Source organism: Canis lupus, chromosome 17 (assembly GCF_011100685.1).
Source record: "Canis lupus familiaris isolate Mischka breed German Shepherd chromosome 17, alternate assembly UU_Cfam_GSD_1.0, whole genome shotgun sequence".
Lineage (NCBI taxonomy): Eukaryota > Metazoa > Chordata > Mammalia > Carnivora > Canidae > Canis > Canis lupus.
In genome coordinates this window covers 13300768-13313807 of record NC_049238.1, presented here as the reverse complement: position 1 = coordinate 13313807, position 13040 = coordinate 13300768, and the positions used below count along the sequence as shown (strand labels likewise).

The 13040-nt window shown below is 44.6% G+C and overlaps 1 long non-coding RNA gene and 1 other non-coding gene across 2 annotated transcripts; both read left to right on the top strand.

Annotated features, from left to right (window-relative positions):
* Positions 1–2647: 2647 nt before the first annotated feature.
* LOC106559904 lies at positions 2648–7065 on the top strand. The gene is made up of 3 exons (XR_005372149.1): positions 2648–3042; positions 5093–5196; positions 5301–7065. It is a non-coding gene; the product is annotated as an uncharacterized LOC106559904 (long non-coding RNA).
* A 4675-nt stretch (positions 7066–11740) lies between these two features.
* On the top strand, positions 11741–11831 carry TRNAR-CCU. The gene has a single exon. It is a non-coding gene; the product is annotated as a tRNA-Arg (tRNA).
* Positions 11832–13040: the final 1209 nt, after the last annotated feature.

Here is a 13040-nt window from a genome sequence, read left to right as displayed (position 1 = left end):
CTCAGCTGGGACACCTTCCAGATTTGTTGTCACTGTCGTGGTTGATCAGTCTCACACATCCAACCAGAATGACTTCAGCTCTTCCTCATGCCCCCCCCCCCCCCCAAATGGGCACTGAGTCGTTCCTGGGCTGTCTTCTCCTATTCCCATTAAATACTCCTCAGTTGGCTTAGGGACATTCCAAACTCTGAGAATTCTCCCACAGTTGTACTTAAATAAGCTCCTGTTCCAGCAGATGTGACCAGCCAGGAAATCCCAAGGTGAGTGAGGAAATCCCTCTGTGCCCCCTGTAGTCCCCAAGCCCTGCTGTATGGCAGCCAGATGCCTCCACCCCATCCCACTGAGCCTCTGCCCATAGCTGTAGTTCAGCCACCAGGATCCTCATGGGAGGAAGCGTCCTTTAATGAGAAATCACTCTGTGTCCCAGCTCACAGGGCCTCAGAGATCATCCAGCCCGACAAGCTCCTTGTACTTACAAGGACATGGAAGCCCAGCAAGGAGAGAGGACTTGACCAAAGTGCTCAGCAGGTTAGGGCCAGAGGCAGCTCTGCAGCTAATCGTGGATCCTAAGAGAGTGTCTTCAATGTGAAACAGAAAGAAGGCTAAATTTCCAGTTTTTGGCCCATCACTGGCAGCAAATTAAAAATCAGAGGCTATAACACACTGATCAGGACAGCTGCTCCTTCATCACCCACAGGGCTGTAGAATGGGACCATCACCCATGGACTGTCCTCTGAGCCTTTTCCCCCCACTGGATGCCCAATTGGAGTTAGCAGCCGAGTAAACTAACAGAGAGAGCTGATCAGTGTCTCATGAGCCAGGTCTGTTCTCGAGGAGGTCATCGAGAGAGTGTGACTGCTGGTTGACCCTCGAGCTTGACCTGGACAACCGCCCTTGTCTGTGATATGTGCTCGGCCCACTGTTCCCACACGAGGAGATGGTTCTAAGGACACAGACTTGAGAAAGCAATGGGTTGCTGAGAGCTTCTGGGCAATATATGTGATTAAATCCGGTTAAGGCCTCTCTCTATAAGATCCTGGCGGATGTCCTGGTGGAGATCTCCCCATCCAGTGGTGCCCGGGAGAAGCCTTGTATGCAAGTTCTCTTGTGTAAGTACAACCACCACCTAGCAGTCTGGAGTGGCCTTCCTCTCTCCCTGCCCTCTGCATACAGGGCCAGTTTCAGATCGCACCCACGAAGTTCCTGGGGGTGCACGCCAGCCTAGTGGGGGCTAGTCACCATGAGAGCCATGAGCATTCACCCCTGCAACCCTGGTCTCTAGCACAATCCCTGGTAAACAGTAGGTTCTCATTTAAAGGGTTTTAATCCATAACATATTCTTGCCACAGAAAAGTTCTCATTCCAGTGAGGCTTTGGTGTGCGTGTATTCCCAATTACTCACGCCCTCGCCAATGTCGCCTAGTCTCGGTCAAACATCACACGGGCCTTTCCTAGCAATTATCCATTTAACTTGCACGTCTGATCAAAAGTGGCAGAAAAAAATTTTGGAAAAATATATCTATTCTAGCTCATCCTAAAGTTTTCCTTTTCAGCTCAACAAAACAAAGATCTTTTTAATAGAGATGTCAAGTTTAGCAAATAAATATAAAGGATGCATTGCTAAATTTGAATTTCAGATAAACAGTGGATAATTTTTTACTATTAGTGTGTCCTAAATATTGCAATATTCTGAGTCATATCTGCAATTCAAAATTGACAGGGTGCCCTGTATTTTATCTGGCAGCCCTACTTTGGGGCCTCCACCTTTGAGTGTTTGTGGAACATTATGACAGATGTGAAGGCAAGCCTTAGGAAAGAACCAGAGAATGTGGGGCCTCCTTATAGGACAACTGTTTAGGGTCCTGTCTTGTTGCTGCGAAGGGAGGAAGGGCAGCTCTAATGGTTTCTCCTGGTGATTGCAAGCTCCGCTGAGGGCAGCTCCATGCTGATAGGCCAAAAAGAAAGCAGAACTTGTCTGCAGAGATAAAAGACCAAAAGGCTGGGCTTCTTGCTATAGCGTGGGCTGCATCTTATGACGTGAGGGATCCTACCAGGCTCTTACGATGGTTCTGAGAGAGCCATAGGCCTCAGGGTTCTGATCATCTCTCTCTCTCTCTCCGTGCATGTCTATCTATTTCTGTGTCTCTGTGCATATATGTTTGTGCGTCTCTCTCTCCCCACACCCCTTCAGCTCCTCTTTCTCCTGCTGTTTGGTAAGCTTCTTTCAATATGTCTCAAAGCAGAGAGGGGAAGACATTGGTGTACAGACTCAACAGTAGGATTTGTGCTTTTATTGCATGTTAATTCATCTAGGAGCTTTAACTTTCAGACATGAAGCCACTACTACAGGTAGGTGATAAGTTTCTTCTTGTCCACATGGACATAGAGGAGCTAACAGTGGTATTTAGGAGGCTCATCACCCCTCTTCATGTTGTTCCACACACGCAGATGTAACCTTCATGACTCTGGAGCGTGTGGGAAGCCTCATGCATGTGATCCTCGAGGTCCCACATGGCAGAGACAAGTAAACTGACCTTCTTGCAGTTGACGAGTGCAGCTTTGACCCCTCTGGATTCTCATGGGGTCTGGGGCGGTGGGGGGCATGGGAGTTCTCCTTGATTTTAATCATGCCAAAGGATTGCATGTTTTGAAGGTAGAGCTCAAACTCCTGTTTCCCGTAAATCCCCGATACCTTCTGCCTTTCTTAGCATTAACCAGCCCCGTTTGCCATCTGAAGACTATTATTTCACTGGGACCTGGACCTCTGGACCTCTGGGCATGGGATGACTATAGATTTCACATTTGAATGCATGCAAGCATGTAAATAGTTGACTATTACCATTAAGAAACAACTGTTTTGGGGTGGCTAGCCCTTCAAAAAGGAGATACACATCTTCTAGAAGCCACAAATGATTATGGAGAGTGCTTAGACTTGAGTTTGACCCACCTATCTTCTTCACCAGCTGTGTGACCCTGAAGAGAGCTGACACCAGGGCCCTGCTGTGAGTGGTGTTCACAGCCCCTGTAGCCCGGGAATCAAAGGTGGGTGAATTTCTAAATCTAAGAATATTTTTTTCTTCTGATGAAAGCAATTTATGAATTATGAATGAAAACTTACAGTTTTTCTCTCCCCCACAAAACTAACAAAGACTGTTTTTAATGTTAAGAAGACATTATAAAGCAGTTCGAATTCATTACGAAATTCATATTTCTTGACCTTGTGATACCCCTTAAAAGAACATGTGCATAGATTGACTATAGAAAATATGATTATATAAATATTATGGCATCGTTAAGGAAGTTGGAAATCTCAAACTTTAAGATGGTTTAGACTATGGTGTCTTTTCATCATTAAATAGTCATTAAAATACTATTTAGTCAAAGAGGTTTTCAAATTACAAGAGGCAAAATGCCATTTGCAAAAAGAAGCAGACGCTTTTTTCCATAAAGTTCTAAGACATATATTTTGCATAGAGAATGCAAATGGATTTATTTCATAACCACTCAGCAATATAGCTTAGCTATTACAGAAACAAACTTTAAAACAAATTGTCAGGATCCTTGTGGTTCTTGGAGGATTCGAGGCATTACTTTTTTCTGTTAGAGCAAACATTTCCTCCAAACAGCACTCGACGATGTTCATGGCTGGCACAGCTGCAGCCTACCCTGTGGGTAACAGAAAAGGAGCTGTTTGGTAGCACATGAATATCCGGGGCTTTTTATTAGCCTGTTGGACTACGTAGGGACTATTCCTGCATTGGGGCCCTTGGTCGCAGTCAACAGATGCCCTGTTCTAAATAGGCCAGTGAAAGTTCTTCATTCAGGAAACTGAAAACTTCAGAGTTAGAGCTAGTCTTGGGGTACGCCTAGCTTGGCCTTCCTTCATCTTCATTCCCAGATAGACCTTCCCGGTTGTGGCAAAGATAAACCTACAATAATTTGGAGTCTTCTTTACCTCCAATGATAAAGATGGCCATTTCTATGCTTGGATGCCCTCAGGCCATGTAGGTGGTATACATGTATGCACCAGGGGCAGCCCGGGTGGCTTAGTGATTTAGCACAGCCTTCAGCCCAGGGCGTGATCCTGGAGACCCGGGATCGAGTCCCACATCAGGCTCCCTGCAGGGAGCCTGCTTCTCCCTCTGCCTGTGTCTCTGCCTCTCTCTCTCTCTCTCTCTCTCTCTCTGTTGCTCATGAATAAATAAAAAATCTAAAAAATAAATAAAATAAAATAAAAAATAAAGTATGCACCAGGTTGAGTCATGGATATATTGCTTTCAGAAGGCTCCAAACACAGTTCCATGACTAAAAATTCATGGTATAAAACATACTGAATACTGTTGTAAATGCTGTTCATCAGTTTTCAGTTTTTAGACTTGACCTATAAGTAAAGCACAGAACAACTCACTGTAATTAGAGAACAAAATGTATATGTTATCAATTTTACTGATGTGGGGAACCTGGGTGGCTCAGTCAGTTAAGCACCTGCCTTAGATCCTGGGATCACCCGCTTGGGGCTCCCTGCTCAGCGGGGAGTCTGCTTCTCCCTGCCCCTCGCCCCTGCTCCTGTGCTTGCTCAATCTCTCTCTCTCTCTCAAATAAATAATAAAAGCTTTTTTGAAAATAAAAATAATAAATAAAAATCTTACTGATATTAAAAAAAGGCATTAAGAAAAATTAGGAGATGCAGTGCTTGAAACAGGTAAATGCCAATTTATTTAGCTTTCATAAGGCAATCTCTAGAATAAAAAAGTATAGTAACTGTCTATAAGGAAAGCTAGTTCTACTTTGCATTTTCAGTTTGTCCATACTGTTTGACCTTTTCAAAACATTTTTGTTATATAATTAAACACTTAATAATTCCATCATCTCAAGACTGAAATAAGGGCAGCAGCTTCTTTCTGTAGTTGAGCTGGGATCTCTGTCTCCAAGATGGATCATTTATAGTGAGCACAGTCTCTGACATTAGGGGGCCACCTACCCCCCCCTGCCAGCCCCCCCACCACTGTGGGGAAAAGTCATGTAAGGCTAACTCTCCTCCACTAAGCTTGCTGATTTACCTTTTTGATTTTTTTTTTTTTTTTTTAACCAGAGCTCTTTGACTTGAGGCGAAAGAAACTAGCATTTACTCCATCAATAGTTGTGCATGGAACTTAATGGCATCATCCCATTTAATCTTCACACCTGGCCTGGGAAGTAAGCTCTGCCCCCATTTTGCAGATTAAAGACTTCATGAATTTTGTGAGTTTGGAGACATTGCTCAGGTCCTTCCCTAACCCACCACTTCTCACTGTCTCAAGTTCTCAGGCCACAGAACTGGACCCCCACGGCTGTTCCTCTGCCTTGGTACCCAGTCTGCTCAAAGCCTGGCTGGGAGCAAGGGATGTCACCTTGAAGCCCAGGAGCACGACCCCCAAGGTGCGTGCTGGAGCATCCCCGACTCTCCCATTCGTTCTGCTCTTGGCTCTCTTCAGTCCAGGACCATGTCTGCAGGATTGCCTGCTCCAGCCAGAAATAAAGTTTCCTGATTGGATTCTTTGGTTTGCAGCCAGAGGGCCTCCCTAGCAGCCCAAACATCTGTCCGTGGCCTTCACAGTGAGCCTGAGTTGTGGGGTGACCTAGAGCAGCTGGATCGAGAAGCAACGGCTGGATGCTTGCTGGCTTGGGAGACTTACCTGCAGCTTTGTTCCCAAAGAGGAATGGCAGGGCATTCCCGAAGGGGGGGAAATAGCATCTGCTTCCAGCTCCTGCTTCCACAAAGCTGCTACCAGGTCCTTGGCATTGCGAGACACGCCTGGGGCTCTGGAATAGGAGCTGCTATTCCCTCCTGGTATTTAAAATCCACACACACAAACAAACAACAAGGCCCTAGCATTTCTCTGACACCTTTTGCTCCTTTTAAGTAGAGCCCTTTATAATGGCACCTCCTGGTCCCTCTGTCCCCCCAGGGGCCCGCTTTGGCACCTCCAGCCTGGCTATCCCCCTGGGGGGAGAGGTGGACAGGGAAGCACCAGAGTAGGATGGACTGAAGGGGCCTTGAGAACCAGAGACCCAGGGAAGTGACTGGGGCAACTTATTTGGTTTCCTAAACTTATTCAACACCGCCCCCCACCCTGGGATTTTTTACTAGATCCTTCCCAAACAAGAAAACTGCGAGATCAAAGGCCGGGGAGGCATTTGTACTTCCTTAAATCAGCTATCAACAGAGCAAGAACTCTGTCCCTCCCCCTTTCCTGGAATGTTTCATTTTCAGTGTTAATCACAGATATTTCCTGTGTTCAGAACTGTCCCAGACAATCAGTCGTTCCTCCCGTAGGATCATCATGCTCTAGTTTTACACTCAGGTTCTCTGTGTGAAATGAGGGCAGCGCCGCTGAGAGGCCCAGGTGAAGCCCTTTACTAGCCACAGACCCCAGGCCATTTGCTTTACCTCAGTGAGCCTCATTTTCTCATCTGTAAAACGGGGATGATGGCAGCTACCTCACAGCCCTCCTGGAAGTATTAGGAAGAGGCAGGCCCAGGGTAGGCGGTCTGTTTGTGGCAAGTCTTCACTGAAGTGAACATTTCAGAAAGAACAGAATGCTTGGGGACTGATCAGTATTTCAGAATGATGTCTTTTGCACTAGCTTTTCCAGAGCTTTCCAAAACGAGGCCCACCATTTCCTTCTCACCACTCCTGGTCCCTCCTTCACTCTACTCCTCAGTTCCTGTAAGAATGCTCTGCCCTCACTCCCTTCCCACCCCTGCAGCCTCCGTTCTCACATCCTGTAACCCCTCAACCCCTCCATCTGTGCTTCCAATTCCCAGAGTTCCTGCACCTGTGCCACTGTCCTTTCTCCTCAATCAGGAATGCCATTTATATCTTACCACTAGATCTAAGATCAGAGATCCTGCCTCTCTCCCAGATACCAAGTGCAGGCCAGGAAACATGCCATGAACTCCTGAATTCTTCTTCAGTGCATAAATTCATCTTTATTGCCTACCCTTAAAGAATGAGTCAAGCAAAAAATAAAGGTATTTTCTCCATTCAACCCCTTAGCTTGCCATTTGATCCTTTACAATCTGTACCCAAACACCCATAGCCCACATGCCCACGTGCTGTGCCTCTTGCCATTCCTGCTTTAAAAAAAAAAAAAAAAAAAAAAAAAGATCTTATTTATTTATTTGAGAGATAGCGACAAGGGGGGTAAGAGGTAGATGGAGAAGCAGACTTCCCGCTGAGCAGAGAGCCCAATGCGGGACTCCAAGATCATGACCTGAGCCAAAGGCAGACACTTAAACCAACTGAGCCACCCAGGCGCCCCCATTCCTGCCTTTGTACCTCAACTTTGCTGTTCTTTCTCCCTTGACATGCCACTCTGCCCCACCGAGATCCCAGTGACCCATCTAGGTTCACATTCAGTGCCAGTTTACCTACAAGGCCAGGTGCCCCATCCAACAGAACTCCTCTCTCCTCCCCTTATTCCCACTGATTTGGGATGCCTTTGTAAAAATTTCTTCTCTTTTTATATTTTGCTTATAATATGCTTATTTAGGGATAGATCTAGCCCCAGCTCCACTTAAATATCTTGAGAACAGAGACCACATTTTGCCCTCACAAGATTATCAGAGGGCTTGAACAAGATCACATAGGTCAAGAAAGATCACAGTGTCACTTGTGTTTAAAGTTGTGGCATCTTGACCACCCTGCACTTGTTTGTTGCCGCTAGGCCTCATACTCAGCCAGCTACACGTGTCGTTCATAATCTGCAGTACCCAGATGATCAAAAGAGTGAAAGAGACCTCAAGCCAGTCCACATGAGTGCTGTGCTCACAAGTGGATAGGATGACCATTGAACGAATGTACCCCGCAACTAAAGATTCTGGCTTTCTCTGCTTAATCTCCCCTCCCTCCCTAGGCTGGGCAGGGGTGGCACAGAACACAGGGAGGGCCAAGTACCGAAGGATGGGGACAGTGGGGAGAGGGAAGGGTGAAAGACAAGACTCATGTGGGTACAACTGGGGAGCAATTTTTTGCAAAGTTTGAAATAAAGGTGCAGCAGGGGCTGTGAGATACAGAGGAGCCAGGCAGGAGAAGAAAGAAGGTTTGAAGCATTATCACTCTAGGCTGGGTTTCTCCTTTGTGGGTAGGAAAGAAGTACAGAGTGAGAAGTACAATAGGAAACCCTTGAGCATTTAGTAAATGAGCCACATGGGACACTGCCCATCATTTATTCTACATGTGTTATGTTCAACACCTGGTCTTTTTTTTTTTTAATTTTATTTATTTATTTTAGAGCAAGAGAGAAAGAGACACAGAGAGAGACCATGAACAGCGGAAAGGGGACAGGGGGAGGACGAGGGAGGACTCCTTGCTGAGCCCCATGGGCACATCTGGAGTGGTGGTCAGGGCCAGTGTGGAGCATGACTGGCGAGGAGTGAATCCTGGGTTTGCTGCTACTAAGTTGCACAGTCTTGGATACGTTTTCACCTCTCTATGCTCCAGAGAGGCATAGTCCTTATCTTATCTTATAGGGTTGTTCGAGTAGCTAGCTCTTACATCAGAGGGGTTAAAATAGCTATTTCATGTAAAGTACTTAGAACGGTGCCTTGCAGCACCTGGGTGGCTCAGTCGGATAAGTGTCCATGTCCTACTTCAGCTCAGGTCATGACCTCGGGGTCCTGGGATGGAGCCCCTGTGTCAGGCTCCCTGCTCTGCGAGGAGTCTGCTTCTCTGTCTCCCTCCTCCTCTTCCCTTCCCCTATTCGTGCTCTCTCGCTCTCAAATAAATAAATATCTTTTAAAACAGAAAAAAACAGTGCTTTACCCGAAGTAAGCACACAGTAAATATTCATTGTTATTGTTATTAGTATAACTGCCATATTAAGCTTTGTTATTTCATGCCTAAATGAAACTGAAGGAAAAGAGTGTGTAAACTGTAGTCCCTAAAAATGGGTATTTCTTGAAATCTAGTTTATGCTACCCCTGGAGGCATACACTCGCCCCAAAGTTGTTACAAAAGCCCCACACGTTTCTCGCATTCCATTTTACAAGAGAGAGAGAATGATCATGGTCCATGTCGTGTAGGAGGAGACTAGAAAGGGTATCACAATTTAAAATACGCCCTGATCTGCGTAAATCCTAATTAGTTTGTTTGGACCACGCAAATGCAAATGTCAACTTTTCCAGATGGGAGCATGGGCTTGTGGGAAAGGCTCGAATGCAGAGACTTTTCTTTTCTATTGTTTGCTTGCTGCGTTGCTGGCACATGGAGTTAGAATTGCCAAAGGAATGAGTCAAGCGGACCTGATGGGACCCTGGGCTCGGCACCAATTATGTGACCTTGGGCAAGGTGACTTGACCACTCTGACCCTGTTTCTTTATTTACAAAATGGGCTAATAATAGCCACGTGCTATTGTTAGCTGTCAGGTTTAAAGGAGAAAAAGTATGTAGAGACCTTGGCCCTGAGCCTGACATCTCAGATGATGAATCCACAATGTTGTTGGCTCTGCTGGGAAGAGCCCAAGATGGTGGTTTCCTACAGCTTCCCTGACCCCAGCCCTCCCCTTCTCCCCACTTCACTTAATGAAGACAAACAGAAGTCAGTAGAGTTCACTTGCAGAGGAATTTAGTGGGAGATTATGCTCAAGGAAGGAAGGTCAATAGTTTCCAAACCCAAGAGGCAAATAATTATCTTTTTTTCTCCCCACTTCCTCAGAAGTTCTTTGCTTTCTTCCTTCTCACAGTTTAAGGGCCTTTTTGGAACCAAAATATCAAGATCGAGTCCTGCCAGCTACTCTAAGAGGCACAGTTTGGGCTTCAAGATTTCATTCTTGAGGTAGAGAACTCTCAGATTCTTAGAGAAGGACAAGAGGAGGCTGCCCCAAGCTCTAGTTGTCCTCAAGCCAGTCTGGGGTCAAGGCCCTGCCCTTTCTGCAGCCTGGAGCGTGTCAAGGAAGCAGATGACACCTCAGAGCAGGCACATACCAAGCTACTGGAGCAGGACCCCAAAGGCAATGACACCAAAACTCACTCGCATATGCATCTCCTTTTGCTATTGATTTTTTTAAATATTCAAAAGTAAAGGTGATTCCATCTACTTGTCGCTTCACGAAGGATCTCCCCTACCCCTGCCCTGGCCTCTCTTCCAATTCGCTAATGCGACAGAAACCACAAGAAGAACAAAGAAACCGCAGCCTGGTGTGAATTGTGGAACACTTTATTGAACACAAATGAACAGAAGTCACATTTCCTCAGTGGTCAGTGCTAGGTGCCAGCAAGGAAGTAAAAGGAATTTCAGAGGAAATGTTGGGGACAGAGGTAGAAGTTCAAAGGGAAATAATTTAGAGAACAAAATCAATGACAGCCTCATCGGAAATGCTTCTGATGGTTGAGAGAAATGAGGGTCCCAGTGATGGGGAAGCAGAGAAAGGGTCGAGAACCCCCAGGAGGGAGCGTTTGCCCAGAAAGCTCTCCACTGCCCAGCCCACGGTGTCCTGGGGCGAGCTGGAAGGAAAGACAGCAGGACTCAGGAGGGCCCGAGCTTTGGAGTTAGAGCTGAACTCTTGAGATAACCAGTCAACCATATGCCACTGGCTAATCGTGGTGCTTTGTGCTACTGAGCTGGCCCAGATCTTGATTCCCTCATCCTCAAGATGGGACCAATAATGCCCAGCTCCTGGGGTTGTTAGGAGGATGACTGAAATAATAAATATGAACAAATCTGACCACCACATAGTAGACCCACACAAATTGCAGTTCCCGGTCCAAGCACCAGAAATAACTTCTTCCTATTTATGACTTTGCCTGGGGCCAGCTGCTTCTAAATGCTCCCTAGAGGAATCAGGGACCTGATCCAGCTCTCCTCCCCACTAGGGAGGCATCTTCCCTGAGAATTGCTGCCGGAGTCAAATGTTGATGCACAGCTGCCTCTCCTGGACAGGGCTGGAGCTGCACAGCCAATCTGGGGTGGACTGCAGCTGTGCCAACCTGGGGCCTTGTCTGTGTGATGAGGTCCAGAGCCAGAAGCTGTCACCTTCTCCACATTTTCCAAATGCCTCCCCACCTGTAGACACCTTAGGAGTCCTGAGGGCCAGCCCAGCTAGTAGATGAGTCTGTGGCTTTCCAGATTTTTGGAGATGAGGACAAGCCACTCCAATTCATCCACAGTACCTGGTCCCCAAGGCAACCAAAATTACCCAAGCTATTTATAAACCATTCTTAATCCTTGAGCTTGAAAAAAATCAAAAGCCAAGAGCATTTGGGTCCCACTTTTAAAAATGGCAAGGAAAACAATGATTAAACTAAAACCTGATCAAAAAAATAAAAAAATAAAAAATAAAACCTGATCAAAGGCTAGATATCCCCTTCCCCAATTACTATTTTCCCTAATCCTCCTCCCCAACACATGAAAACACACACACACATGCATATACACGAATACATATACATGTGCACAAACATACACTCTTACATGAATATCTATACATGCATAGGGCAGAGTCCCTTAAAGAAAATCTTGATACTGTCCAACACATTCTAGTTTATTCTATAAAGCAGCGGCAACAAATATATGAGAAGTTGATGAAGGTTTGCATACATAGAACGACATTTTAATGACTGTGCCTCACCACAACCTACCACCTCTGATGACAATGTATTCTTCAGTTATGAAAGCACTAATCAGAAATAAAGTTAGATTCCTTCTTTGCACTATAGATAAAAATAAAATGCAGGTATGTTAAAGATACACATAGAGGCGCCTGGGTGGCTCAGTTGGTTGAGCATCTGACTCCTGATCACAGCTAGGATCTTGATCTCAGGGTCATGGGTTCAAGCCCCATGCTGGGCTCCATGCTGGGGATGGAGCCTACTTAAATAATAGTGCAAAATATGTTTATATTTTTAAAAGATACTTATATAAGTAACTATAACAAATTTGAAAAACTCAGAACATTTGAATAGGCTTGGAAATGGGAAAAATTAAGCAAAAGGAAAAAACACGTAAGCCATAAAAAGGGAGAGTTTTGATCATATATAAAAATGAAAAACTTCATAGAACAAAAAGATACCATAATCAAAATGATAAATATATGATAATGTAAGCAAGGATTATAACAAAATGATAGATTGAGAGAAAACATTTTCAATATGTATAACGTACAAAAGAACTCTCCCAAATTAACAAGACAAGTAACACAATAGGAAAATAACAACATAGACCAACAAATTACAGCAGAGTAACCAAAATGAATAAAAGTTGCACAAAATTAAAAAAAAAAAGCACCATCTCAAACAGTAGATGGGGAAATTAAAGTTAACACAACAGTAACCTAACCATTTTTTTAATCCATTGAATATTTAGAAGATCGGTCATATCCAGTGGCAATGTAGGAGAGCTGGTTCTGTTGCATATTGTTAGAGGGACTGTAAATAACTACAACCTTTTATAAAAGTCATCTAATAGTCTTCATTTCAATTTAAAATGTGCATTTACTCTGATCCAAGAATACCATTTCTGGGGAATTTCCAGGTTACTTAAAATATCCGTGGATAAAGCTAGTTGGCTGTGATGTTTGTTACAGCACTTTTTTGCTAATAAAAACTGAAACAACCTAAATATCATTCAAAAGATGACTCTAAACAAATTATGCAGCACCTGAGCCATGACACATTGAACCTCTGATATCCACTGCACGCTTCACATGTGTAGCTCAGAGCAAGCCTGTGCTTCCATGTCCTCCTCTGGAAAATGAAGTTGACAATGGTACTTCCATCCCATATTAATCGTTGGAAGGACTTTTATTATGTATTGCTAAGTATAAATTTTTTTAAAAACAATTTGCGGAATTAAAAGCATTTTTAAATGTGTATATGCCTCTATTTATTTGATGTGTTTATATCCACAAGGGCAAAAAGTGAAGGAGTTCTACATTAAATTGTGACACATCTACTGCTTTTGTTCATGGGTCATTACAAAGAATAAAAAGCCCTAATAGGAAAAGATGTGACTGGAAACATTAACAGACTACTCATTGAAACAAAAATGCAAATGGTTAAT